The following is a 4,533-nucleotide window of genomic DNA, read 5'->3' as shown; positions in this document are numbered from 1 at the left end:
ATATATATTCATTTCTCAGGCAGATTCCTTTGTTTGCTGTGATTTTATTTGCTATGTGTTGGTATGGTGACATCATGAACCTCAGAAGCATCACACATCCCCCTAGATCCAAGAAGCCTGCAAACTTTGTTCCTGTGCTAGGTGAGCATCAAAATGAATGGTTCCCATTCTATGTGTGGTTATACAATTCACTCTTCTAGATACTATCAGGATGTCTTCTGTGCCACTCCTAGATGCCTAAATAGAAAAAAAAGTCCAATGTACTTGGAGGAGTTTCCAAACAACTTCTGCATGAACAAGAGAACAGATTCAGTGGGAAATAGCGGATGACATGACATCAATTGATACATTTACACTGGATTGTTGTTTTTTTTTTAACAGAGTAAAAGACTTGACCACATAACAAAGAAGTAATAGACAAAGGTGGCAGAAAATGTGGAAGTTAGAGAAATCTATTCTGCCCATAATAACATAAGACAAGAAAATAAGCATGGGATCCAGCTTCTACAGGTCTGGGTTAGTCTTTTAGGTAAAGTAGATTGAGTAGGTAGATAGACTTGTTCTATTAGAAGGTAAGAATGGGACAAGATCCTTGTATCAAGACTATCATAGCAGGAAGCTGATTCTTTCCTATATGATTGAATGTCAGCACTTAGAACTCTGGGTAGTCTGATTCACATAACTGATGCTGTATGTAGTAAAGAGAGATACAAGGAACAAAGAGAACAAGACTTTGTGAGATAACGGGAGAAGAACAATTTTGGAAAGAGTCTTTCTTGAACTTTTCAGAGTATATATAACATTTCAGAATGTTTCACTTATCACATACATGCTTGCATTAAATGAAGGTACTCAATACACAGTAAACCCTTTGTATGCCCACTTCCACACATTCCATCAATGGGTGATGGATTAGGCTTGTTTGACTGTGCATATGCTGAGCATATATAAAGGATTTTTGTGTAGCATTCTCTAATTGCTACAGTATGAAACATAAGCATTTATGGACATGAGTACAAGGTCTCCAAGTCTCCAAGGATAGCATGGGATAACTGTGTTCCTGAGGAGGCTGATGGAAGGACAAATTTTAAAGAAATATCTGAGGCAATGACAAATGAACCAGAAGATGAACCAAATTAATAAATGAACCAAAGCCAGAAAAGGAGAGATGTAGAAGTCAAAAGTGATAAACAATGAGGAAATCATGTTGCTAGACATCACTGACTATCCCTTCTCAATATATGGTAGCTATAATCAATGTCTCTTGCTCCCATCTGACATCTGTGTTAGTTCTCCAGAGTCACCAACGAACGGCAATAAATTGGATGCCGCACAAATAAGGGAACTCATCCTCTTCCAGTTCTAATGACTAAGTCTAACACCAGGTGCTGGCATTGTTGGTTCTTTCGTGGAGCGAAGATCCATGCGCAGCCTTGCATTTAGATTCTAGGAGATGGCAAATGTCCTTGCCACTGTTAGTCTTCACTATGCAGCGTCAACATTCCAGTCTCTTCAGCCACATAGGTACCTCCCTTTCCTCTCTGTGTCTGTTTGTCTCATCACAGGACTCCAGTTCTACTAAATTAAGGGTCTGCTCTACTCCACTATGAACGTGTTATAATTTAACTAATTATGTCCACACAAGTTATACTCTTGGGTTCTAAAAAGGAGAGGATTCTTGATTTCCCCCGACACTACCCAAATCTAGAAACTCTATTTTATATAGAATATGTCCAGTGCCCATCAAATCTTTCCATCCTGTGGAAAACTATAGCACCCCATAATCTTAATTTGTGTTGGGTCACCTCAAGTGCCTCGTCACCTCTATAGTCCTAAATCCATGCTTTCACTAAAACCATCTGAAAATAAAAATCAGATGCTATTGCTACCCAGCTTTACCATTCCATTTTCTGGTGCTTTAAAAAATATCCAAAACTGGGAACTTTATAAGTAAATATGTGTGTGTGTGTGTGTGTGTGTGTGTGTGTGTGTGTGTGTTGTGTGTGTGTATATATATGGCTCAGTGTTGAAGGTTCAAGATCATGTCATCAGCATCTTCTTGTCTCTGGTTAAGAGCCCCTTGGCAGTATCACAATGTAGCAGATAGCATTGTTGTGCTGTGCAACATGGAGTCAAACAGCAAGATGGAAAGACAGAGTGGCTCCCAGGAGCCCAAGCCGAGGACCCCAGTTAGTTCCCTGGACAGCTGAGGATAAAGAACCTGAAATGACCCTACCCTATAGCAACACTGACGAATATCTTGCATATCATCATAGAACCTTCATCTGGTGATGGATGGCGTTAGAGACATAGACCCACACTGGAGCACTGGACTGAGCTCTCAAGGTCCCAATGAGGAGCAGAAGGAGGGAGAACATGAGCAACGAAGTCGGGACCACGAGGGGTGCACCCACCCATTGAGACAGTGGAGCTGATGTATTGGGAGCTCACCAAGGCCAGCTGGACTGTGGCGGAAAAAGCATGGGATATATCTGGTCTCTCTGAACATGGCAAACAATGAGGACTGATGAGAAGCTAAGGACAATGGCACGGGGTTTTGATCCTACTTAATGTGCTGGCTTTGCGGGAGCCTAGCCAGTTTGGATGTTCACCTTCCTAAATATAGACGGAGGGGGGAGGACCTAGGACTTACCACAGGGCAGGGAACCCTGACTGCCCATTGGACTGGAGAGGGAGGGAGAGAGGAGTGGGGGGAGGGGGAGAAGGGTTGGAGGAGTGGGGGAAGGGTGGGAGGAGGGGGAGGGAAATGGGAGGCTGGGAGGAGGTGGAAACTTGTTTTTTTTTTCCTTTTCTCAATAAAAAAAATATATAAAAAAAAAAGAAAGACAAACGTGTGGAAGGGAACAACAGCCTTACTCTCAGCCAGTCTCACAGCAAATCCAGTCCCTTAAGCATAAAGCTGTTCGCAGTGAAACTACACAGGCTATAGAAAACAGGAGCAGATGATGCAAAGTCAAGTAAGTTTGGAGATAGGAAGATAATTCTTCCAGAGAATTGCCTGGGGATCACTAGAAGAGAATAATACAAGAAGTTGAGGGAAAGGCAAGTGAGGCACCTGATGCAGGTGTTTTAAGTCACAGAACTAACCAGTACTCAAGAAGATGGATCACTTCAGCTCTCTCCTCCTCTGCATCCTTCAGCCCTTGTCACTGAATTGCAAATATCTTGGAACTGATCCTCTATCAGTTCATTCTATTGGCCTATTTTATAGGTTGTTCACTTAAAATTTATTGTTTATCATTGCCCCCTATGGAAATCCATGTCTTTAATGACTGACATGAATTCCCACCTATCTCACAAATGTAAATGTCAGCTGAATCTGGACCAGTCTTAGCCCATTATTGGTCCCCACTAAATATTTGCTGTATATTTGCTGACTTTTCTTCATCATGAATAGTCTTACTGGGCACTTATTACTTAAGTGAAAATTGTACCTTTGAATCTTGATAGCTCCGTAGTATGTTTTACCATAAACATTTGATTGACAGAATATCTGTTTGAGAGCCTATGTGCATATTTACACACAGGTATGGCGTATGTGTGCACGATGTATATGTATGTGTGAGACTTTTGTGCGTGCATGTATAAGTGTGTAAAGATACAAAGTACTCTGTTGTACAAAAATAAGACTGATCTACAGAGTCCCTCACTCACCAACTTGTCAAGTGGGAGGAACTGCATGAAGCCTTCTTCATACTTCTGAGTCAGATCATGAAGGTCTAATTTTAATGGTGGCTTTTCTTGTCTGTCTTCCTGCAGTGGGTGGCAAAAGGCAAGGACTTTTGTTTCTTAAGTCTAAGGGTTGGGACGATGGCACAGACAGTAAGTAGTCTGCTTGTCCTGCAACTATGAGTATCTGTGTGCAATTCTCTGCACCAATCAAAAAAGTTGAGCCCAACAAGTAGCTGTGCACCTATAACCTAACATTGAGCATGGTTGAAGCCAGAGACAGGCAGATCCTGGCAGCTTATTAAGCAACCAGACCCCCCCCCCCAAAATGGTGAGTTTTGGGTTCAGTGAGGGACCCTCTCTCAAGAAATATGAGCTATCAAGAAAATCATCTGATGGCAACCTCATACATAGATAAATACAATTGCACACACATATGTATAAACACACACGTACCACAATGTTTCAGCCATTTTGAATTTTATTTGTTTCTGGATTGAATTACGAATTTTGCCTATGTTTTGGAAAAGCCATGCTTTCTCTTACTGAGAATTTGAATGCATAATTAAATAAAAACAAACTTAAGAGTACCCTGTAGAAACTTTTCTCACACACTCTAATCAGGGATCAGTAGGGCTTAGGGAAGATTAGGCAATCTGATGTACACATAAAGAAGGCTTGATGTGATTAATGTGATTTCAATTGCTCAGCAATCATCGATGTACTGGATGTGAGACGCAGCCCCTCCAGGCTGTAGCATCCTGTTCAAGTATGGACTGTATCTCCAAGTCATTCAATAACCAGCGTGAGCTGCCCAGCCCCTTCAGGTCTGCACATACTAAC

The sequence above is a fragment of the Microtus ochrogaster genome, chromosome X (assembly GCF_000317375.1).
Source record: "Microtus ochrogaster isolate Prairie Vole_2 chromosome X, MicOch1.0, whole genome shotgun sequence".
Lineage (NCBI taxonomy): Eukaryota > Metazoa > Chordata > Mammalia > Rodentia > Cricetidae > Microtus > Microtus ochrogaster.
This window is presented reverse-complemented; position numbering follows the sequence as displayed.